Raw genomic sequence first — 26,343 nt, 5'->3', positions numbered from 1 at the left:
AAGGTGCTATATAAATGCAACTTCTTTCTTTCTTTCCCTGTTTGTGAGAGAAATCTGAATTAAACTTACTAAAGTTAAAATTAAATGTAATTAGTGGCAGGGTTTATGACGGAGACAAAAGACGTAGAGAAAGTTCTTGAGTAACAAGCAGGAATGCAATGAACGGCGGCAGGTCGATGAACCTTGTGTTCACGTGTGCCCATGTGCTGCACCACCCTCGGGGCAGAGATTCAGGAGACCCTTCCATTATCTTTGAAGCATTTCCTAAAGGAGGAGGGTTTGAATGTTTATTTTTACAGAATTTTAATCAGATTTCTACAAACTTCACAAAGTTTAAACTTTGATACAAAGGAAAGACCCTCACATAAAGACCCTGGGGTGAAGGTCATGCTGGTGCATAAAAGGCAATAACATATACATAGAAATTACAACTTGGAAACTGGCCATTCGGCCCCACCATTCCCTGTTGGTGTTTATCCTCCACATGAGCAGTATCCTAATCTCATCTGTCCTGTTCCCATTTCCCTTTATCCCCCGTTCCTTCAACCACCGATCGAACCTATTCTTAAATGCTGACATGGTCTCTGCTTCAATCACTAACTCTGGTAGTGGACAGCGTCACAACTCTCTGTGTGAGCATGTTTCTCCTCTGTTTCGTAAATCTCTTACATTTAAGTCCCCTCAATCTAGACCCCATCAATCACTGGAAAGAGTCTGTTTCTATATACTCTGTCCCATCCCTCCGAAGCTTTAAATACTTCGATCAAATCACCCCATAATCTCCTCAGTTTTAACAAAAAAAAGCAACAATTTTTCAAGCCATTTTTCATGTTTTTATTTCCTCAAACTGGGCAACACCCCAGTGAATCCGTGCTGCACCCTCTCTAGTGCCTCTACACCATTCCTATAGTGTGGAGCCCAAAACTGCACCCAGTCCTCCACCTGTGGGCTCACTAAAAGGTTTTATATAAATTCACTATTTACATCTCAACTTTATATTCTACACCTCTTGCCATCTGTGAATATAGCCTCAGTGCTCACTCATTGCACATTGATAAATCACTGGCCTTGAAATTATACCCTGCGATGTTAGTGTAGAAACTCAACGTGTTTTGAAATTCTTCTCTCGAACTCAATGAGCTGTAACAGCAGTGGGGAATTTCAGACCAACACAGTAAGTGTACACTAGTTGCCCACGGTGGAATTTCAGGACCTGTGTTTGTAACAATTCAGTTAATTAGTAAATTTAAACAACCTTTACAGCCATCTTGAATCTGTGACCTCGAAGCACCAAGCACCAAAAGCAGCAACGTCACAGGAACACCATCACCTCCAAATCACACTCACCGTCCTGACTTGGACGTACAATTTCATTCCTTTATCACTGCTGGGTCAATATCCTGGAATTCCCTAACACCAGGGCAGAGGGCACCATCAGTACTGGAACTGCAGCAATTGAAGGAAGGACCCACCACCACCGTCTCAGAGCAACTACTGATGGGCAATAAATGCCAGCCTTGCCAGTGACACCTACATCCGAGATCAAACATTTTAAAAACGCATGCAACACGGAAGAACGTAGACTGGCATCAGACCAGTGATCTTCCCTCCCAAGCAGTCCAACATTTTCATGTAGCGTTCTCTTCAGAAATGATTCCTGTCTCAATGTGTACTGCAATACTTCACCTTAACGTTCTCTTTCTAAAAAATAAAATGGCACATTAGTCTCTGCATTGTTTGCTTCTTTCTAGCCAGGAGCCAATAAGGAAAGGGATAATGAATTGCATTTATATAGTGCCTTTCACAACCTCAGGAAGTCTCAAAGTGCTTTACAGCCAATGAAGTTCTTTTCAAATGTAGGAAACACAGGAGCCAATTTGTGCACAGCAAGCTCCCACAAACAGCAATAAGATAAATGACCAGATCATCTGTTTTAGTGATGTTGGACAAATATTGTCCAGGACACCAGGGAGAACCCCCCTGCTCTTCTTTGAATCAGTGCCATGGGATCTTTTACATCCACCTGAGAGGGCAGACAGGGTCTTGGTTTAACATCTTATCTGAAAGACAGCACCTCTGACTGTGCAGCACTCCCTCAGTACTGCACTGGGAGTGTCAGTCTGGATTATGTTCTCCAGGCTCTGGACAGGGACGTGAACCCAAGACCTTCTGACTCAGAGGTGGGTGTGCTACCAAGTGAGCCACGGCTGACAATCATTAGTGCCTACAACAAAGCACATATATACAGCCATTAGGTAAATATAACAACATTTGACGTTCGCTGAAGTCTTCATGTGACCGAACCTCCAGGAACAGGTCCAACCAGAGTTGGTAACCGTAGATCCAGCGGGCACTGTGCCCGAGGGGCTCAGTCCTGACTCTGCTGGGGTCACATCACTGGTCCCTAGGTCACTTTTCATCCCACATGACACTAGCTCGAACTCTGAAGAAGTTGTGACAAAAATGGGAGTATTTTGTCCAAGTTTCATTTTGTTCTTCACTTTAACTGTGGAAATATGATCAAGTGGATCCCTTAAATTACACAATCTGGGGCTGGGCACTTAATAAGCTAATATTTTGGTTTTATGACAATTTTCATCCATTTGCATAGCTCCTTCACTTTTCATAGAATCATAGAATCAAAGAATCTTAAGAACATAAGAAATAGGAGCAGGAGTAGGCCATTCAGCCCCTCGAGCCTGCTCCACCATTCAATAATGTGAGTGGACGGAGATTTGGCAGATGCAATACAATATTGGAAAATGTGAGGTTATGCACTTTGGCAGGAAAAATCGGAGAGCAAGTTATTATCTTAATGGCGAAAAACTGGAAAGTACAGCAGTACAAAGGGATCTGGGGGTCCTAGTGCAAGAAAATCAAAAAGGTTAGTTTGCAGGTGCAGCAGGTGATCAAGAAGGCCAGTGGAATGTTGGCTTTTATTGCTAGGGGGATAGAATATAAAAACAGGGAGGTATTGCTGCAGTTATATAAGGTATTGGTGAGACCACACCTGGAATACTGCATACAGTTTTGGTGTCCATACTTAAGAAAAGACATACTTGCTCTTGAGGCAGTACAAAGAAGGTTCACTCGGTTAATCCCGGGGATGAGGGGGCGGACATATGAGGAGAGGTTGAGTAGATTGGGACTCTACTCATTGGAGTTCAGAAGAATGAGAGGCGATCTTATTGAAACATATAAGATTGTGAAGGGGCTTGATCGGGTGGATGCGGTAAGGATGTTCCCAAGGATGGGTGAAACTCGAACTAGGGGGCATAATCTTAGAATAAGGGGCTGCTCTTTCAAAACTGAGATTAGGAGAAACTTCTTCACTCAGAGGGTAGTAGGTCTGTGGAATTTGCTGCCCCAGGAAGCTGTGGAAGCTACATCATTAAATAAATTTAAAACAGAAATCGACTGTATCCTAGAAGTAAAGGGAATTAGGGGTTACGGGGAGCGGGCAGGAAATTGGACATGAATTTAGATTTAGGTTAGGATCAGATCAGCCATGATCTTATTGAATGGCGGAGCAGGCTCGAGGGGCCGATTGGCCTACTCCTGCTCCTATTTCTTATGTTCTTATAAGATCATGGCTGATCTTCAACCTCAACTCCACTTTCCCACCTGATCCCCATATTCCTTGATTCCCTTAGAGTCCAAAAATCTAGCGATCTCAGTCTTGAATATATTCAATGACCGAGCATCCACAACCCTCTGGGATAGAGAATTCCAAAGATTCACAACCCTCTGAGTGAAGAAATTTTTCCTCATCTCTGTCCTAAATGGCCGACCCCTTTCTTTGAAACTATGACCCCTAGTTCTAGACTCTCCAGCTAGGGGAAACAACCTCTCAGCACCTACCCTGTAAAGCCCAAGAATTTGATATGTTTCAATGAGATCACCTCTCATTCTTCTAAACTCCAGAGAATATAGGCCCATTTTACTCAATCTCTCCTCATAGGACAAACCTCTCATCCCAGGAATCAATCCAGTGAACCTTTGTTGCACCCCCTCTAAGGCAAGTAAATCCTTCCTTAGGTAAGGAGACCAAAGCTGTACACAGTACTCTGGGAATGGTCTCACCAGGGCCCTATATAATTGTAGCAAGACCTCCTTACTCTTATACTCCAACCCCCTTGCAATAAAGGCTAACATTCTATTTGCCTTCCTAATTGCTTGCTGTACCTGCACATTAACTTTCTGTGATTCCTGTGCAAGGACACCCAAATCCCTCTGACCAGCAACATTTCTTAGTCTCTCACCTTTTAAAAAATATTCTGTTTTTCTAATCTTCCTACAAAAGTGGATAATTTCACATTTCCCCACATTGCACTCCATCTGGCACCTTCTCGCCCACTCACTTAACCTGTCTCTATCCCTTTGCAGACTCTTTGTGTCCCCCTCACAGCTTACTTTCCCACCTAGCTTTGTATCATCAGCAAACTTGGATACATTACACTCGGTCCCTTCATCTAAGTCATTAATATAGATTGTAAATAGCTGAGGCCCAAGCACTGATCCTTGCGGCACCCCACTAGTTACAACCTGCCAACCTGAAAATGACCCATTTATTCCTACTCTCTGTTTTCTGTCAGTTATCAATCCTCTATCCATGCTAATATATCACCCCCAATCCCATGAGCCCTAATCTTGTACAACAACCTTTTATGTGGCATCTTATCGAATGCCTTTTGAAAATCCAAATATACTCCATCCACTGGTTCCCCTTTATCTACCCTGCGAGTTACACCTTCAAAAAATTCTAATTGATTTGTCAAAACACGATTTCCCTTTCATAAAACCATGTTGACTCTGCCTAATCATATTATGATTTTTTAAGTGCCCTGTTACTATGTTCTTAATAATAGATTCTAGCATTTTCCCAACTATTGATGTCAGGCTAACTGGCCTATAGTTCCCTGTTTTCTTTCTCCCTCCCTTCTTGAATATCGGGGTTACATTTGCTACCTTCCAATCCATGGGGATCATTCTAGAATCTAGGGAATTCTGGAAGATAAAAACCAATCAGCCACCTGTCTTAAAACCCTAGGTTGTAGGCTATCAGGTCCAGTGGATGGGCCAAATGGCCTCTTACAGCACAGGAGGAGGCCATTCGGCCCATCGAGCCTGTGCCAGCTCTTTGAAAGAGCTATCCAATTATTCCCACTCCCTCTGCTTTTTCCCCATAGAGCTGTAAATTTTATCCCCTTCAAGTGTTTATCCAATTCCCTTTTGAAAATTTCTATTGAATCTGCTTCCACCGCCCTTTCAGGCAGTGAATTCTAGATCATAACAACTCGCTGAGTAAAAAAAAATGGAAATTTATTCTCCACAATTTTAGCTTTGGTGAAGCAGCTCCAATACCAACTGAATGAAATGAAAAGCAGACCATAGCTTACAATCAAAGACTAACGAGACACGAAACACTTAATGCGATGAATCCAGTATGGCGATGAGGAGCGTGTAGGCTTTCTCTAGTTGAGAGGCTTGTGAGCGATCCCTCTGCATTATTTACACCTGCCTTCCTCTATACACCTGCAGAGTGCGAGAGGTACAGGTGTGTTGTGGAACATAACCAATTACAGGTCTCAGGATAGAAGTACAGCACCATCTGCTAACCAGCACATTCTGTCTGTGGTGTCCTTTAACCAGATTTGTACACATCTGTAACATCCTTCAACCCAGGTGTTGCTAAGTCAGGTTGGGATTTTCACACATTTAAAACAATATTTGTTTGCATGAGTTGAGCGTCACTGAGTGATCTCGATCTGTACACATCCACAACCAATTCAGATAGGTTTCTCTTTCACCGAAGTTATTAACAGCCTGTCTTTATGGATATGGTGGCGTATGTTACTAGTAATCCAGAAGCTTGGATTGATAATCCAGAGATTGCAAGTTCAAATCCCACCATGGGCAGTTTGGGAATTTGAATTCAGTTTAAATGATCCAGAAATAAAAAAGCTGGACTCAGTAAAGTGACCATGAAGCTGTCAGATTGTGGTAAAAACCCAATGTCCCTTTAGGGAAGGAAACCTGCCGTCCTTACCCGGTCTGGGCCTATATGTGACTCCAGTCTCACACCAACGTGGTTGTCTCTTAACTGCCCTCTGAAGTGGCCCAGCAAGGCCCTCAGTTGTATCAAACCAGATACTAGTGATTGAAGAAGGCCCAGCACCTTCTCAGGGCAATTAGGGATGGGCAATAAACGCAACCTTGCCAATGACACCCAGATCACGAAAATGAATTTTTAAAATTGTAATCAATTAAATAATGTTAGATTTCTTTTATATTACAAATATCCATTTACCTATCACATTACTATAATTACAATGTAAGATCATTTTTACTTAGAATATGCTGCACAGAAACAGGCCATTCGGCCCAACTGGTCTAAGCCGGTGTTTATGCTCCACATGAACCTCCTCCCTCCCTATTCCATCTCACCCTATCAGCATATCCTTCTATTCCTTTCTCCCTCGTGTGTTTATCTAACTTCTCCTTAAATGTATCTACACTATTCGCCTCAACCACTCCTTGTGGTAGCGAGTTCCACATTCTCACCACTCTCTGGGTAAAGAAGTTTCTCCTGAATTCCCTATTGGATTTATAGAATCATAGAAGTTTACAACATGGAAACAGGCCCTTCGGCCCAACATGTCCATGTCGCCCAGTTTATACCACTAAGCTGGTCCCAATTGCCTGCACTTGGCCCATATCCCTCTATACCCTTCTTACCCATGTAACTGTCCAAATGCTTTTTAAAAGACAAAATTGTACCCGCCTCTACTACTGCCTCTGGCAGCTCGTTCCAGGCACTGACCACCCTTTGAGTGAAAAAATTGCCCCTCTGGACCCTCTTGTATCTCTCCCCTCTCAACTTAAATCTATGCCCCCTCGTTATAGACTCCCCTACCTTTGGGAAAAGATTTTGACTATCTACCTTATCTATGCCCCTCATTATTTTATAGACTTCTATAAGATCACCCCTAAACCTCCTACTCTCCAGGGAAAAAAGTCTCAGCCTATCCAACCTCTCCCTATAAGTCAAACCATCAAGTCCCGGTAGCATCCTAGTAAATCTTTTCTGCACTCTTTCTAGTTTAATAATATCCTTTCTATAATAGGGTGACCAGAACTGTACACAGTATTCCAAGTGTGGCCTAACTAATGTCTTGTACAACTTCAACAAGACATCCCAACTCCTGTATTCAATGTTCTGACCAATGAAACCAAGCATGCTGAATGCCTTCTTCATCACCCTATCCACCTGTGACTCCACTTTCAAGGAGCTATGAACCTGTACTCCTAGATCTCTTTGTTCTATAACTCTCCCCAACGCCCTACCATTAACGGAGTAGGTCCTGGCCCGATTTGATTTACCAAAATGCATCACCTCACATTTATCTAAATTAAACTCCATCTGCCATTCATCGGCCCACTGGCCCAATTTATCAAGATCCCGTTGCAATCCTAGATAACCTTCTTCACTGCCCACAACGCCACCAATCTTGGTGTCATCTGCAAACTTACTAACCATGCCTCCTAAATTCTCATCCAAATCATTAATATAAATAACAAATAACAGCGGACCCAGCACCGATCCCTGAGGCACACCGCTGGTCACAGGCCTCCAGTTTGAAAAACAACCCTCTACAACCACCCTCTGATTATTATTAGTGACTATCTTATATTTATGACCCCTAGTTTTGGACACCCCCAACTTTTACAACTTGTATCACAGTGTAATCCCTCTCAGTCCGATATTCTGCGAGTTAATCCATTACAGAAATGTGCCTTTGCCTCTCCTGTCGAGATGGCCCACTCTCGGCTGGATTAGGTTACACAATAGCTCATTAGAACAGTTCTTTGCTTCGCCATGCTTGTAAGAGCAGTCACTTTACGGTATCAAATAGAAATTAATTAGAAAGCATTAAAAGATTGTGGCCAGACTGGTTGGCAATTATAATCGAAATTAATTGGAATTAGACTGTGCTAGAGTGAAAAAAAATACAGACACGCAATACAGTGAAAAGATGGTCTTTCGAAAAGTCAGTGCCAAATGATACTTCAGAATTACAAACACCAACTTGCATTTATATAGCGCCTTTAACATAGTAAAACATCCCAAGGCGCTTCACAGGAGCGATTATCAAACAAAATTTCACACCGAGCCACACAATCAGTGAGAATGGTGATTAAAAACCTCGACCTACCCACAGTGCAAATTAAAAAGTGCAAAGAACATCTTAAAACTATGAAGAGCAACTCGAATGTCATTATTTCAGTCCAGTTTCTAATCCATAAATCCACACCAATATATTAGAACAGGTGACCAAAAGCTTGGTCAAAGAGGTAGGTTTTAAGGAGCATCTTAAAGGAGAGAGAGAGGCGGAGACTTTAGGGAGGGAACTCCAGAGCTTAGGGCCCAGGCAGCTGAAGGCACGGCCGCCAATGGTGGAGCGATGAAAACCGGGGATGGGCGAGAGGCCAGAATTGGAGGAGCGCAGAGATCTCGGAGGGTTTTAGGGCTGGAGGAGGTTACAGAGAGAGGGAGGGGGCGAGGCCATGGAGGGATTTGAAAACAGGGATGTGAATTTTAAAACTGAGGTGCTCCCGGACCAGAAGCCAACGTAGGTCAGCGAGCACAGGGGGAGATGGGTGAATGGGACTTGGCTCGAGTTAGGATATGGGGCAGCAGATTAAAGAGAGCAAAAGATCACACCATCACACAGGAGAAAAGCAATGATGTGTTACTCACTAAAAAGCTGGCCTGCTGTCTTTCATGATTCTGGGCAGTGGCCTGGGCTTTAAGAGCTCTGTTCTCCACCTCTAGCAGTTTAATCTGCTGGGTGCTGTTCTGTGGCGCGGGAGGCTGCAGGGCCAGCAACTCGTTCCTCAGCTGCAGGGAGCGAAAAGATAAAAGTCGACCGGTTATCAGTCGCTGGGCAGTTGCAGGAATTCACAACAAGTTTCCCCCTTTTCCTGGCTCTTGTACTATTTGTACAGCAGCAGGGGCTCCCCGCATCTGTGGCCCTGGATAAACAGGCTGGTGTCAGACACCGATTAATTAACACCTCACTTACTCTTCAGAAAAAGGTGTCAATATTCGTGATATTTCCACCCTTGTTCTACTCTGATTTAACAGGTGGGTTTCAATTTAATTAAGGGTGAAACTTAACGGAGGGGGAGGGAGTTACTGACCTTCTCAGGTTTGACATTTTCACAAACTTTGATCTCACCCACATGCATTTTCCTGTACAAAGACCTACTAACACTGTTTGACGTTATAGGGATGATTGTGTGAGGTGAGATCTGGATTTTGGAGCCTCCGTATACTCGAGCATGGGTCTTAAAGTCAACCCTAGTGTTACAGCCAGGAGAGGGGCCTGGCCTATAAACCCCCCTTATATACAAAGCTGGGATAGGCTGCAATAAAAGCACAATTCCACTTAGTTAACAATCATGAAACACTATTCCCTGCTTTGCCGCTCAGTGAATCCCAGCAATTTTTCTTCTCCGCCCCCAAGTCAAAAAAAAAATGGTTTCAAAAAAATGTGATGATAAAATAATTCTAAGCAGTCACGCATCATCTGTCTTCCAAGTGTAAGGAGTCTTGCTTCATATCTCCCAACTATCCATCTGCACACAGCCCTGTATTGTCAGCGTGATTACTTATTCATGTGCTTCTCGGGTCGAACTAGTTGCTGTCGTTATTGTGTTTGCAGAATACAAATGTAACCCAAGTCCCCAAAGGAGCACACTGAACATTTAATATCTAATGAGACAGTCCGGTGAAAACTCCTCTCCCAGCAATTGACTTTCTGTCTTTCTTTCTTAATAGAATCATAGAATCTTACAGCACAGAACACGGCCATTCGGCCCATCGTGCCTGTGCCGGCTCTTTGAAAGAGCTGTCCAATTAGTCCCACTCCCCCTGCTCTTCCCTATTGCCCTGCAATTGTCTCCTAAGTATAATAGATACTGTTTTAAAAATGAAACGTGTGAATCTATTGTGCAGATATCATGCTGGTTATAAACAATACATTACAAAATAGTGAACAGCCTTTCTTTTATGATTAAACCCATTTTTTGGTTGCGTTGAATTATGGTGAATGAAGTTTCAATCTGGGGTATGAATTCTACCCGAGCACGAAGGCAACACATTGAGGGGGAGACGCCTCGCTCCCCAGCAGCTTGTTATGATGAGCAGCATTCCCACACGTGCTTTGTCAAAGCCCAACTGAAGGTTTGGTTTGTAGAATTTTGTCTATCACAATGATCACAACTCCCCTCCCCCCAAATTGTGGCCATTCTTCTCTTGAACGTTGTGACTCGTGCTAGGTTATGGTTCATCCAGCCAATGGTCATCCTGTATTTCTCTCCATTTTCAAACTTCTCCACAAACCCATCTGTTTGACCAGGGTTTCTCTCACTTCACAAGATGATTAAGGATGAGGAAGACAATTTGGCCCATCATGATTCATCCATCCAGAGAGATCCCAACGTCCCTCCAATTGTTTCTCAAAACATTCCAGGGTTTTCCCGTCCACTACATACTTTCATACCTTGAAAGGTTGGATCCAGCGGAATCATCTCTCCACCGTGTCACACTTTACACCTCAAAAAACGGTATAAAGCAGAGAAGGTTAAGAGGAAAATTTAATAGAGGGATTCAAAATTATGAAGGGTATTGATAGAGTCGAGAGAGAGAAACTGATCCAGTGGCAGGAGGGTCGGTAACCAGAGGACACAGATTTAAGGTAATTGACAAAAGAACCAGAGGGGAGATGAGGAGAATTTTTTTTTTTAAAAACACACAGCGAGTTTTCTGATCTGGAATGCGCTGCCTGAAAAGGGCGGTGGAAGCAGATTCAATAATAACTTTCAAAAGGGAATTAGATAAATAGGGAAAAATTTGCAGGGCTATGGGGAAAGAGCAGGGAGAACGGGATTAATCGGACAGCTCTTTCAAAGAGGCAGCACAGGCACGATGGGTCGAATGGCCTCCTTCTGTGCTGTATGATTCTATTAAAAACAGTGACTACACTTCAATAAGTACTTCATTGGCTGTAAAGCACTTTGGGACGTCCTGAGGTCATGAAATGCAAGTTCGTTCCATTCTTTAGAAATTATTTTTACAAGGATCTTTTCCTCTTTTTTTTGTACCAAAACCACAAATTCACGGCACACTCACAGGGACAGGGGTAATGCGGAGGATTGTGAGCAGTGCATTTCTCAGGCCCTGCCCAGACATGGTATGTATCCAATATTTGTAACCGTGGCGTAAAACGAGCTGATGGAATATTTAGAGCTGAACACACTCGAACCTGCTGATAATCTGTGAGAGTGGCTGCACGTCACCCTGTGTAAGAACACACACGTCATATGGTCCCTCAGAAAACAAAGTTCTCCCTTTACAACAGAGAATTGGAGCGTAAAATAATGAGGCTGGTGGCTATATTCAGACAATCCAATCTGCGAGAAACTCGTGAACCTGAAAATAGCAACAGCAGAACTTAATTTTTGAAACAAGGCATTAGGTGCACTGAAACTCAAAGCTCCAAGCAGGAGGAACACCATGCTCTTCTGGCCATTCAGCCCCTCAAGCCTGTTCATTCATTCTATTAGATCATGGCCGATCTGTACCTCAACTCCATTTCCTAATGAACTGGGTGCAAATAGACCCGAGGTATTAGAAAGGGCAGAAAGATAGATTACAATTGTACACAATTACTTCATGTCCATTGGGTAAGGAGTGCCTGAACTTTGGACCCTTGCACTCAGAGATCTTGAATCGTGTTGGACCAAACCATTTGAACGCAGTTTCCAGTGCTCTCGTTGCCCCACGATAAAGTGCTTTTGTTGCCAATGGGAGAAAGGGGGAAAAGGAAAAGGGGAGGGAGGGAGGGAGATGAGGAGAGAAAGAGATTATATAAATAAATATAAAAGGTGTCGCGATGAGGAGGCATTTCTTCACTCAAATGGTTGTGAATCTTTAGAATTCTCTACCCTAGAGGGCTGTGGATGCTCAGTCATTGAGAATATTCAAGGCTGAGATGGATAGACTTTTGGACTCTAGGGGAATCAAGGGAAATGGGGATCGGGCAGGAAAGTGGAGTTGAGGTTGAAGATCAGCCATGATCTGATTGAATGGCGGAGCAGGCTCGAGGGGCCGAATGGCCAACTCCTGCTCCTATTTCTTATGTTCTTATGTGAGGAGAGGAGAGGGGAGGGGAGGGGAGGGGAGGGGAGCCAAGGATTTCCTCTGCATGATGGGTGTAGCAAAGTTTGAAATGCATTCTTTTCAAAAGGGGCCGAAAGACAATGGAAAGAGAAGGAAAGTTTAAGCCTCTGAGATAAAGGACAATTAGAGTCAAGGTTTTCCCCCTAAATATTTGGCGAGAGTTCAGTACATACATCAATGATTTGTTAGAAATTATTTATAATGGATAGAAGGCAAACAGGTGGTGATAATACTACTTCTGTCATCAGTTTAATAATCGCACTCTACTGGCTCCTTTCAAACCATCGCCCATACGTGTCTTTTTCTTTACTTTCTTACTCCATTCATCCATCATCTCTTAGCTCCATCCTTCTTCACCTTCCAGTGCTAGTCCTAGGATCCTTGGCTTTGGTCCATTTCTCATATCGAGGTCCAGACTCTCCCATCGCCTACCTTCTCCACCGTTTCCCGTTTCCCCTATAATCCGCTGGGCAACACTGTGACCCAAGTGCCATTTTTGACCTTCAGCAGCGCTCTCTGCATCTCTGGTCCTGCACCCCAGCCCACCAGTCCTGGGATTATGTGCACATGGAGCATGAAGAGAGACAAACTGACTTTGTGATCATCAATATTTAGCGAGCAACCCTAGTGTGAGTCATCGGTCCATCAGTTTACCAGCTGACCAGTGACCCACAGCACACTGCTGTCACCATTCTGACATCAAACCACCTCTAGTACACCTACGTTCTCACTTGCACTATCATTTGTCAAAATCTACGCCAAGTATTTATGTAACGTGTTCACCATAGCTTCATCCTCTGCATTAGACCCCCGGTTTCATCTCTGAGTGGTCCTACCCTCTCTCTGACTATTCTTTTACTTTCTGTGTGCTTATAAAAGCCCTTACTATTTTCTTTTATATATTATCTGCTCGCCTTTTTCATATTCCCTGAGGAACATAGGAACAGGAGGAGGCCATTCAGCCCCTTGAGCTCGTTCTGCCATTCAGTGAGATCATGGCTGATCTGTATCTTAACTCCATCCACCTGCCTTGGTTCCACATCCCTTAATACCCTTGGCTTCGAACCTCCCCACTATACTTTCAATGATCACGATTGATACTGTCAGCCCTAACTTTATCAACTGCCTCGCTTAAGTTTGTCTAATTTTATTTTTTCTAGTTATCCATTAACTCTGTACTTTGATGCATCCTTATTTTGTAGGACAGGAGACTTATTTATTTCGTACTCCACGCGTCTCATAGTTGTAGATTTCCCACTGCTGATTTGTCAACCTGTTTGTTAACTTTTCCGCCTACTTAATTTAAGACAGATCCTCTTATCTCTCTGAACTTCGCCTTTTTCTCACCAGTCCAGCTCCCCCATAAAAGACCAATGGAATGTTGGCCTTCATCTCAAAAGGGATTGGAATATAAAAGTGAGGAAGTGATGCTTCAGTCACACAGAGCCTCAGTCAGACCCGGTCTGGAGAGACTGCGTTCAGTTCTGGGCACCGCCCCTCAGGAAGGATATATTGGCCTTGGAGGGGGTGCAGCGTAGATTCACCAGAATAATACTGGGGCTTAAAGGGGTAAATTATGAGGACAGGTTGCACAGACTAGGCCTGTATTCCCTTGAGTTTAGAAGATTAAGGGGTGATCTAATCGAGGTGTTTACAATGATAAAGGAATTCGATAGGGTCGATACAGAGAAACTATTTCCTCTGGTGGGGGGAATCCTGAACAAAGGGCCATAATCTTAAAATTAGAGCCAGGCCGTTCAGGGGTGATGTCAGGAAGCACTTCTTCACACAAAGGGGAGTGGAAATCTGGAACTCTCCCCCCCCAAAAAGCTCGGATGCTGGGCGTCAATTGAAATTACCAAGACTGCGATTGATAGATTTTTGTTGGGTAAGGGATATCGAGCAAAGGTGGGGTACAGATCGGCCATGATCTAACTGAATGGTAGGACAGGCTCGAGGGGCTGAGTGACCTGTTCCTATGTACCATAAACGTGGCCTTCATGAAAGAAGTGACAACAGTAATTATGAAAAATGATGGAACGGACCATTAAAATTACACAACTGGCTCACAATATGTGCAGCAACATAACCCAAAAAGATGCCAAGTAACACTGTCGATCTACTCTTAAGTATAGCACCAGGACGGAGGATGGGCCAACTCTCCTGGCACCTGCCCTCCACTCCTACTTTGACAGACACCAACCAAGTCTCAAGTCAAGATACGTTGTCAGTTTGAACACAGGTTTAACTATCCGGCTTTAGTAACTGCTTAATCTGTACAACAAAGCCCCGAACTATACAAGAACAGCAAGGAGGCATCAGTGGTAACAAGTCAAATTAACTTGAGCTTCATTCATCTAGTGTTGGTATTCGCAGTTTATTCGTGCAGAAAACAGAGGTTTTTTAAAATTCTCCTCTAAACTGTTACTTTGACAGAACAATACCTGGACTAAAAGAGTGCAATTAAATTATGAGGACAGGTTGCACAGACTAGGCTTGTATTCCCAAAGAGTATAGAAGATTAAGTGGTGATCTAATTGAGGTGTTTAAGAGGTTAAAGGATTTGATGGGGTAGTCACTGTTGTAATGTAGGAAACGTGTCAGCCAATTTGCGCACAGCAAGATCCCACGAACAGCAATGAGATAAATGGCCAGATAATCCAATTTTTAGTGATGTTGGTTGAGGGATAAATATTGGCCCCAGGACACCGGGGAGAACTCCCCTGCTCTTCTTCAAATAGTGCCATGGGATCTTTTACGTCCACCCGAGAGGACGGACGGGGCCTCAATTTATTGTCTCATCCGAAAGACGGCACCTCCGACAGTGCTGCACTCCCTCAGTACTGCACTGGGAGTGTCGGCCTGGATTATGTGCTCAAGGCTCTGGAGTGGGACTTGAACCCACGACCTTCTGACTCAGAGGTGAGACAGCCCCCCCCCCGAGCCGCGGCTGACAATTTCTGATTACACTCCTGTGAAGCGCCTTGGGACGTTTTCCTACGTTAAAGGCGCTATATAAATGCAAGTTGTCGTTATTTACCTTGCACTACTTGGTTTTTGAAGTCACATAATAAGCTGACTCGAACGTTTCGATGAAAACATTCAGGCAGATTGTGAGACGCATTACATCAGAGTATTTTCTTCACACCTCCGGTGCTGGGCTGCAACTAGTTCCAGACTAATAGGACGGCCGTCTGCTCTCTGTCGACACAAGGAGACTAAGCAAGCGGCCAAGTCTGTCAGGAACACTGCTCGTAATTCAGCATTAATTGGTCAACTAACAGTCTCACTCGGAGACCACCTGAACAGCTTGTGCACGAATTAAACAGTCTGAGCGTTGCTGTGATGGGCGGTCCTCCAAAATTGAGATTATGGATATAGAGGCACTGGAGAAGGTGCAAAAAAAAGATTTATAATGACGATACCAGGTCTGAGAGGTTATACTCATCAGGAAAGACTGAACAGGCTGGGGCTCTTTTCTTTAGACTGAGAGGTGACCTGATTGAGGTCTTTAAAATTATGATGGGGTTCGATAGGTTAGACGTAGAGAAGATGTTTTCACTTGTGGGGGAGACCAGAACTAGGGGCCATAAATATAAGATGGTCACCAATAAATCCAATAAAGGAATTCAGGAGAAACTTCTTTACCCAGAGAGTGGTGAGAATGTGGAACTCACTCCCACAAGGAGTAGTTGAGGTGAATGGTGTAGATACATTTAAGGGGAAGCCAGATAAGTACATGAGGGAGAAAGGAATAGAAGGATATATTGATAGGGAGAGATGAAGAGGGTTGGGAGGAGGCACATGTGGAGCATAAACAAGATGGGCTGAATGGCCTGTTTCTGTGTTGTGCTGAAAGACGGCACCTCCGACACTGCTGCACTCCCTCAGTACTGCACTGGGAGTGTCAGCCTAGATTTTGTGCTCAAGTCTCTGGAGTGGGACTTGAGCCCACGACCTTCTGACTCAGAGGCGAGAGCGCTGCCCACTGAGCCACCGTTGACACCGTGTTTAGAGAGAAAATGCCAGAGAATAGGGCCACGGTGGTTGAACTAATGGAGAGGGTGAAGCGGGGAATGCACAGAAGGCTGGAATCAGACACATGGAATGTTGAGGAGGAGATACACAGCCAGAGAAGATTGTAAAGATAAGATGGGTGAAGCCATAGACTTATAAACAAAGATGAAGATTTTTGGGGGAAGGGGAGCCAGTGTAGATCACGAGGATGGGAGTGATGGGTGAGCCTCCATCTACCCCTTCACCAACCTTCCTTCCTCTCCGAACCCTCAAACAGTCCATGCGAGCCAAAGTTAAGCAAATCCCCAGATGTTTATTTAAGAATATAGATATGTTTTTAGATTACATTTTTTCTAATAAAGATAGAATAGTAATGCGGACAGAATTGGTTTGAACTGTGTTCTCACAAATCCTGTCTTTTTCCCTCAATGACACAGGTAACATTGGAGAGGATGAGTATCAGGGCCGAAGACATTGTACTGTAAGGGTAGGCACATATAGATTAATAAATAAATATTGAGCTTAAAGGGTTGTTAGGATTAAAACACATTGGCTTTTGATCACAACGGCGGGGGTAGTGCAAGAGAGGAGGTTGTTACAATAAAGGCAATAGGTTACTATAGAGCATACATCAAAGGTTTTGTACAACAGAGCAATGGCTCTGGAAAAGGAATGATAGGAAGTAACAGTCTGGTATGAAAAGGCATGAGGCCTCTTGGCCCTATCTAGTTACTTGTTCAAAGAACTGGGGGCCATAACACATCAGATAATGTTGCATCCAGCAGGGAGCAGAAAATGGCAGAGAAGAGATTCAACATTTGACACCCTGGGAGGAATTTTACCTTCAGGACCAGGCAGCATGGACAGGCAGAGAAGCCAGTTTCACGGCTCCTCACTGAATCCTGAGTTTTAGACGTAAGGCTGATGTGTATTGCTCTGTAGGGGGCTTTAAGATGTATATTTTGTAACAATAATAAATTAAGTTAATCATCAGACATATTACTGTCTCTAGCTTTTGGAATCTGTTAAAAAGGATAAGAAAGGAATTATCCCAACAGTTTCTCTCTAGCGTGTGGGAAAGTTCCTTTGCCTCCTTGGTAACATTACCTGCAAACTGGAGATCAGCTTCCTGGTGTGTGGTTCACGACACCCAACTCTCACTCTCTCGGTCAGCCCTGTAACGCTACAACTCCTCTCTGACGGCCGGTATATCATCAACGGGCCGATGGTCCAATTGGACGGTATCTCGGTGAGGAGAGGTGCTCCTGGGGACGCTGGCTCGCAATGTTCTGTCCGTTTAAATTTAATGGATGGACCATCAGAGGCTGCGATCTCCTGACCAGGTGTAGTATCTTCCTCAGGACACTGGGCTCTGACCAAAGGGTCTCCACCAGAGATGTTAATCGGTCTTGGGTCTCTTCACGGACGCTGCTGCATCTGCTGTGGACTTTCACTTGCAGTCAGGAATTCTTTCACTGGCCACTGACTCCTGTCCCATCCCACCTTGCAACCCCCCAACTCATCTTACAACACCCACCGTGCTCTATAGTTACCTACCATTATAACACTGGCTGCTAATTAGGGTCGGAAAAGGCCAGATCAAAATACGTAGCCTATCACAGCGTAACACTGCAGGAGCGCGAGGGAGGGAGGGAGAAGGGGAGGGGAGCTCTCCCCGGTATCCTGGTTAATATTTATCCCTCAAACAACGCCTAAAAATAAACATTATCTGGTCAATCGTCACATTGCTGTTTGTGGGAGCTTGCTGTGCACAAATGCAGAGTGCAATCTTCATTTTTCATTAAAATGAAAACTGTTCCAGCATTTGAAATTTGCATTTTTCTACAGCCTCAGTTTGATTTCCCAAGGGTTTCTCTCCGAGTTCATTCACTTTCTTCGCTCTTCCCTCACAATATAATGAAGACAGCCGGCACGCATTCACTCGCCAAGACATCGGTCGCTCGCTATTCGTGGGATTTGCTGCCAATCACAATCACTAAAGGGTGCTGACATCTCATTTAATACACCGGCACTTTCAGTTCTACATATTGGCGAACTCCAGCAAAAACTCACTGGGAAGGAAGATAAGGACACTGTGGGTGGTCAAATAGTTATTTCATAGGATAAGCTCATTGATCTGAGAGATTAATGGCCATTAATCCTGGTACCCCAATGGCCAGCTCAAACTATAGAGAAAGCCACGAGTAGAGTCCCTGTTTGATCTGTATGGAGCCATTCAGCCCCTCGAGCCTGTTCCACCATTCAATCAGATCATGGTTGATCTGTACCTCAACCCCATTTACCCCTCTTTGCTCCATGTCCCTCGATACCCTCACCCAACAAAAATCCATCGATCTCAATCTTGAAAATTTTAATTGACCCCCACCGTCCACGGCCTTCATACTTGTTAAATAGCTCATCGGCTACGAGTAGCATTGAAGCATGATTATTCCAGGTGTGTTGAGCTTTGCTGCTTCTTTAGTTGTTCATATTGTCAGAAGTTGTATACTTTCAATCTGCAATTTCCCACAATTATTATGAGAAAAATGCTAGAGGAGAAAATTGCAGGGCTGTGGGGAAAAAGAGCTGGGGGAGTGGGACTAACTGGACAGCTCTTTCAAAGGGCCAGCACAGGCACGATGTGCCGAATGGCCTCCTTCTGTTCTGTATGGTTCTTCCATTTTCATGAAAGAAGGAACACTCTGGAAGACGGAGGGTAGATAATCCTCAGGTCATCATTTATTGTACTTCCACCACCATATCTCGTAAATATCTTGTGTAAGAATTATGTAATTGATGCACTTTCACTTCTGAGGATATTTGTGTGATGAAAGCGGAGTTCCGTCCTACTTCAGTCTGAAATCTCTCTTACGTCTTTGTCACATGAAATTTTACATAGTCCTTACTCTGTGGATTTGGAATGAAACTCTTAGCTGTTTTCTGAGAGGAATTTCTGTTATCTTTGCCTGGGGTAGGATGAATTTACAAATACAGTCTGGGGATATGTATAATTTCTGTGGGGATAATTAGGCCATCTGACCTGCCAGAGGGAAGTCATTATAAGTTAATTACATCAGAAATTCTCTCCTGGCTTTGAAATGCTGGTTTGCAATGCAAAGCTTGCAATGCATATCAGTCGCTAAATTATTCTTAAGGTAAAGCAATGTGGCATGGACATCAACTGTTCAAAGATAACGAGATCCATTCAAATCACTGCCTGAAAACTAAAATTGACTAAAAATACGCTGGCAGACCTAATGGGAGAGGTCCTTTGATCCGGAGCGTCTAAAAGTTACGTGAGCTAGAAGTGTGAGTTGCAATTCCCAGTTCTCTCATTTCAGCTGTTTTCCAGGTCACGGCAGTGAAACTCCATGGCGTGAAGGAGCCTCCATGTTACTATCTTCAAAGAGTCAGTTAATAGGGTTCTGAAAAGGACTGTTAAAGATTTCCAGCACTTTTATTATTTTGGTACATAAAGCATTGTCTTGCGATTTATCTGCTGTAGGATCTTTTTGCTTCTGTATAATTATAAATCATAAATAAACTTGACGTAGTTTTAGCCTGAACAATATAGTCCGTCAGAGTGTAAAGGAATGCTTGATGAGCAACCTCCAATGAAGCGTATCACAGTAATGGGGTAATTGTTAATCCTGTGGTATGTTACGTCCGAGGACATGAGTTTTGGGTGAATGGGGACCCAATCCTGAATATGGAAACTGCATCTTGCTGCAAACGCAAGTAAAGAAACTTGGACACAGCCCAAACTTTAAAACCCTGCACGTGGCATCGATCCTTATATGAACCATCGGGTCGGTATGCTGTCAGTCAAAACGTTAAAAATGTTTTTTTTTTAAACCAACAGTCGAGAATCACAACGTGATGAGTCAGTGGCATCGAGTTTAATTAATTTGCACATACTCGAGCTGAACTTGAAGGTTCTGCCTTCAGATCTTCAACGGTCAGCAGTCATGGCTCCACACTCGAGCTCCCTCACTAAACCCCTCACCCTAGTAAACATCTCTCTCCACCTTCAAAAGCCCTCATAAAATCACTCTCTTCAATCCACTCTCTGACCACCTTACCCGGCTCTCCTCTTGTCACTTGCCGTCCGTTCCCCCCTCCCAGTTTTTTTTTGTTTCGTGATGTGTCTTGGAGCATTTACCAGATTTGGCGTCAGCCATGGCTCAGTGGGCAGCACTCTCACCTCTGAGTCAGAAGGTCATGGGTTCAAGTCCCACTCCAGAGACTTGAGCACAAAATCCAGGCTGACATTTCAATACAGTACTGAGGGAGTGCTGCACTGTCAGAGGTGCCATCTTTCAGATGAAAAGTTAAACTGAAGCCTCGTCTACCCTCTCAGTTGGACGTAAAAGATCCCACGGCATTATTGGAAGACGAGCAGGGGAGTTCTCCCCGATGTCCTGGACAATATTTATCTTTCAACCATCACTAAAACAGATTACCTGGTAATTATCTCACTGATGTTTGTGGGATCTTGCTGTGCGCAAATTGGCTTCTGCGTTTCCTACATTACAACAGTGACTACACGTCAAAAGTTCTTCACTGGCAGTAAAGCGCTTTGGGACGTCCTGAGCTCATGAAAAACGCTATATAAATGCAAATATCAAACTGTAAATATATACTTACTTGTAGCTAAAGTGTTATTTCATTTAAAACTTATGTTCTGTTGTACTTTGAGTGTAAACACTGTTTTTGCGCATTCTGTTTTTGTTTTAAAAAAAAATAGAGCTGCAGTGAACTACATCTGTTATCAAATTATATTTTGATGATACAAGTAGGAGCTAAAGGAGGCAATCCACATCCTCCATTAGAGAGACGGCCAAGGTTTTAATGTGAATATAGATCTCCGTAAGAATACATTGCTGACATACTGGAACCACAGATCTCACATCCTAAATTTGTGTCAATCTCAGAGCCAGGAGCATTCTGAGTCAGGACTCCACTGTGAAAACTAAAATATTTCTCATAACACGTTTGTGAAGTAAAAGTTGGAATGAACTTGTATTTCTGTCGCGCCTTTCATGGCCTCAGGACATCCCAAAATGCTTTACAGCCAATGAAGTATTTTTGAAGCATAGTCACTGTTGCAAATACAGAAACAGGCCATTCGGCCCAACTGGTCTATGCCGACATTTATGCTCCACATGAGTCTCCTCCCTCCCAACTTCATCTCACCCTATCAGCATATCCTTCTATTCCTTTCTCCCTCATGTGTTTATCCAGCTTCCCCTTAAATGTATCTACACTATTCGCCTCAACCACTCCTTGTGGGAGCGAGTTCCACATTCTCACCACTCTCTGGGTAAAGAAGTTTCTCTGGAATTCCCTATTGGATTTATTAGCGACTATCTTATATTTATAAGTTGCAGGGGCAGTCTGTAAACACCATGTATTGTTCTATATGTATAAATGCGTAGGCTTCGAGGAGCTCCTGAACATTTACCTGAGGAAGGAGGAAGCCTCCGAAAGCTTGTAGATTTCAAATAAAAATTGTTGGACTATAACTTGGTGTTGTAAAATTGTTTACAATTATAACTTCTAGTTTTGGACTCCACCAAAGTGGAAACATTTTCTCTATGTTTACCCTATCAAACGCTGTCATTATCTTGAAGACCGCTACCAAATAACACCTCAGCCTCCTCTTTTCTAGAGAAAAGAGCCCCAACCTGTTCAGCCTTTCCTGGTAAGTATATCCTCTCAGTTCTGGTATTATCCTTGTTAATCTTTTTTGCACCCTCTCCAGTGTCTCTATATCCTTTCTATAATATGGAGACCAGAACTGTGCACAATACTCCAAGTGTGTAGTTTTATACAAGTTTAATATAACTTCTTTGCTTTTCAATTCTATCCCTCTAACAACAGACCCTAGTGCTTGGTTTGCTTTTTTAAAAAAGATGGCCTTATTAACCTGCGTCGCTACTTTTAGTGATTTGTGTATCTGTACCTCCAGATCCCTCTGCTCCTCTATCCCAATTAGACTCTAATTGTCCAAGCAGTATGTGGCCTCATTGTTCCTACCAAAATGCACCACCTCAACCTTATCTACACTGAAATTCATTTGCCAATTACACGCCCATTCTGCAAGTTTATTAATGCAATCAGACGCATTCCACCTCAGCATTAACTGCACCCCCCAATTTGATGCCTTCCGCAAATTTTGAAATTGTACTTCTGATTCCCGAATCCAAATCATTAATGTAAATTGTGAACAGTGGTCCCAGCACCGATCCCTGTGGAACACCACTTCCCACCTTTTCCCAGTCTGAGTAACTGTAATCCCTACTCCCTGTTTTCTGTTTTGTAGCCAGCTTGCTATCCATTCTGCTACTTGTCCCCAATTCCACATGCTCTGACCTTAGTCATGAGTCTACTATGTGGTACTTTATCAAAGGCCTTTTGAAAATCCAAACATATTACATCTACTGCATTACCCTTGTCTACCCGCACAGACATGACGGGCCGAATGGCCTCCTTCTGTGCTGTAAATTTTCTATGTTTCTACTCTTTGTTACTTCTTCAAAGAATTCAGTAAGTTTGGTCGAGCATGACCTTCCCTTCTGAAATCCGTGCTGACTACACTTTATTATATTTTCATAATGTAGGAAACGCGGCCGCTAATTTGTGCACAGCAAGATCCCACAAACAGCAATGAGATAAATGACAAGATCATCTGGTTTGGTGGTGTACTCACTTCTCACATAAGTTTTGTTCCAGCTGTACTACATCTGATTGATACCTCATGCTGATACTGGGTGCTCAAAATGGAACAGTGTTCCAGCTCAGATATCACCCTCCTCCTCCCCCTCCTCCTTTCCTTCCCCTCCTCCTCCCCCTCCCCCTCCCCCTCCTCCTCCCCCTCCCCCTCCTCCTCCCCCTCCTCCTCCTCCTCCCCCTCCTCCTCCTCCCTCCTCCTCCCCCTCCCCCTCCTCCTCCCCCTCCTCCTCCTCCTCCCCCTCCCCCTCCTCCTCCTCCTCCCCCTCCCCCTCCTCCTTTCCTCCCCCTCCCCCTCCCCCTCCCCCTCCTCCCCCCCCTCCTCCTCCTCCTCCCCCTCCTCCTCCCCCTCCCCCTCCTCCTCCCCCTCCCCCTCCTCCTCCCCCTCCCCCTCCCCCTCCTCCTCCCCCTCCTCCTCCTCCTTCTCCTCCCCCTCCTCCTCCCCCTCCTCCCCCTCCTCCTCCTCCTTCTCCTCGACAAACACAAACAGCACCAATTACATTTTTAAACCATTAAGGTGAACCAATACCAGCTGTTTGAGTAATTACCTGTCAGATTCACTCCCTTCCTCGACTCGAGTGGGGGATGCACAAAAGGCCAGAATTGGAGGAGCGTAGAGATCTCGAGGGGGGGGGGTTGTAGGGCTGGAGGAGGTTATAGAGATAGGGAGGGGCGAGGGCCAAGGGCCATGGAAGGATTTGAAAACAAGGATGAGAATTTTAAATTTGAGTGTTGCTGGACTGGGAGCCAATGTAGCTAATTCTTCATGTTAAAGGTGAGATATATATGCAGGTTGCTGTTTTTAACCATTGAGTACACACATTCCAGCTCTTACTACAAGCCGACACTGTCTCATTTACTGTGTATGTTCAGAAATAATTCGACTTAAACGGAATTGCTTTTTTTAATCCAGTCAAATATTTGGCTGTTTGGTGAGAGGGGTATTTAAAGTCAGTCAGAATTGTCCATTCCCAACATGTACCTTATACCTTAGTACAGAGAGATGGGCCTGTGAAACTGCGCCACACAAGTAATTGCTCACTCCTATTAATGCTCATTATTGGTGTCAGCCGTGGCTCAGTGGGTGGCACTCTCACCTCTGAGTCAGAAGATTCTGGGTTCAAGTCCCACTCCAGAGACTTGAGCACAAAATCTAAGCTGACACTCCCAGTGCAGTGCTGAGGGAGTCGGAGGTGCCGTCTATCGGATGAAATGTTAAACCGAGGCCCCATCTTACCCTCTCAGGTGGAGTAAAAGACCCCACAGCACTATTCAGAAGAAGAGCAGGGGGGAGTTCTCCCCGGTGTCCTGGGCCAATATTCATCCCTCAACCAACATCACTAAAAAACAGATTATCTGGTCACTATCACATTGCTGTTTGTGGGATCTTGCTGTGCGCAAATTGGCTGCCGCATTTCCTACATTACAACAGTGACTACACTTCAAAAGTACTTCATTGGTTGTGAAGTGCTTTGGGACGTCCTGAGGTCGTGAAAGGTGCTATATAAATGCAAGATCTTCCATCTTTCTTGTCTATCACCTCTTGGCTTCCAACAAAATCTGCCTTTTTGACGCAAGAAACTAAGGTTTATGGGAATTTGTTGTAACCAGAGAGAGGGGGAGGGGGACTAGAAGTTACATTTCAGTGCTGTCCACTTGTTCTGGAATCAAACACGTCTACATAAAGCAGACTCCTGTGTGAGCAAATCTCTCCAAGATTAACCAGAAATGGTTATCCAACCTGTCTGGCCACGAGAGAGAGAGAGAGAGACTCAGTGGAACTGACACTCAGCTCTTTTGTCAACCTGTGCATTTCGACAAAGAAATGTGAAATTAATTGCTTTGTGGTGCTGCATGGAATGATATTATTTAAATAAAACTTAAATTGCTAGTTATGGCAGTTAAGAGTTTCCATTGCATTAACTAACTTTGACCTTTTGTACTTGATGCTTGGTCACTGCTGCAGTACTGTTCATTTTATGGTGTTGCATTATTTAAAGACATCTCCTGGAGGACCACATCTGCCAAGGGTTCAGAGTAAAGAACCACCATTGCAAAGCAGGATCCAAAATCATTCTGGTGACAGAATAACATCAGCATCCTGCTCGAAAGATGGGAATCCATTTTGCAGTTTGTCTTTTATTAAAGAAAGGGAGATCAGTTGCATTTTTTTCTTCAAAGATGCTGATTCCAGAGTTGTGTTTGAACTACTGGATAAAGGTTACCCGGTACTGAGAGTATTTTACATTATTGATGATGCTCAAAATGATCAAGATTGGTCAATCAAGGGGTAAAATAGCATTCATTTTGGCAGCTTTTCATCTTGTTTCTGAGATATTCACTGTAACTCCTGAATCTCACACTAGCACTGTGTGTGTGTGTGTGTGTGTGTATACAGCAATGCAGAGGCAAAACTGAACTGTCTTTCTACCTGGTGTACTGGGTTCGGTTTTTAATACACTGGGGGAGGGGGGAGGGGGGGGAAGGCATATCCTCAGCAAACAAAACAGGGAGACAAAATCCTTCAGCGGCCGAGAGGGAATCGGATTCTGTTGCTGAAAGCCTGGATATCAGAAAAAAAACATCACCCCAGCAACAGCAGAAAGCGGAGATTAAGATCCAGCCACGGAGGAGCTCTGGGATAATCTACTCGCTGCATTAGGATCTGGGCATTAGGAGGGTGCAGTGAAAAGCGTAAAGTAGCACATTTAAAATTACTAAACCCCCCACCCCACAAACACTCACCCCCACCCCACAAACACTCACCCCCACCCCACAAACACACACCCCCACCCCACAAACACTCACCCCCACCCCACAAACACTCACCCCCACCCCACACAAACACTCACCCCCACACACACTCACACACACACCCCCACCCCACAAACACTCACCCCCACAAACACTCACACACAAATCACACGCCTGCATCAACATATTTCTGGTTGAGAATTGAACAGCCTACCTTGGAATGAAGGGCTCCCGATGAGAACTGCACTCCACTGGGTCGAATTACAATCTGGCTGAGACAGCGGCGATGTGTTTTTTTTTTGCAATGATTGTGTTCAGCTAAAATGATTCATTAGTTGTCAGGAGACGGCCAGAACAGGCGGTGCAAATTGCAGCAACAGAAAGATGGAGTTTTCCTTATTTGTCAGTTTCCTGGCCACCCCATGGCGTTTCTAGGATGTGGGAACAGCACAGACAGACAGACAGACAGACACAGACTCCCCTTCTCCTGCACAGTTTTTACAATCGCCGCAGATTTTTTTTTTAAACCACGGGAATTTCCTGCACTCACTTCCCCCAATATCCCAGAGGGATGAACCAATGAGATGTACATG

The 26,343-nt window shown here is 44.1% G+C and overlaps 1 protein-coding gene across 1 annotated transcript in view; it reads right to left on the bottom strand.

The window, feature by feature from the left end:
* The window catches only part of rimbp2b (RIMS binding protein 2b), a 275,923-nt gene extending 249,894 nt beyond the window's left edge, over positions 1-26,029 (bottom strand). Inside the window, exon 1 of the mRNA XM_068006203.1 lies at positions 25,965-26,029. The gene's annotated coding sequence lies outside the window, so the exon portion shown is untranslated. The remainder of the gene's footprint in view (positions 1-25,964) is intronic.
* Positions 26,030-26,343: the final 314 nt, after the last annotated feature.

Source organism: Heptranchias perlo, chromosome 25 (assembly GCF_035084215.1).
Source record: "Heptranchias perlo isolate sHepPer1 chromosome 25, sHepPer1.hap1, whole genome shotgun sequence".
Lineage (NCBI taxonomy): Eukaryota > Metazoa > Chordata > Chondrichthyes > Hexanchiformes > Hexanchidae > Heptranchias > Heptranchias perlo.
The sequence above is the reverse complement of the archived record's forward strand: the minus strand, read 5'-3'. Positions and strand labels throughout refer to the sequence as shown.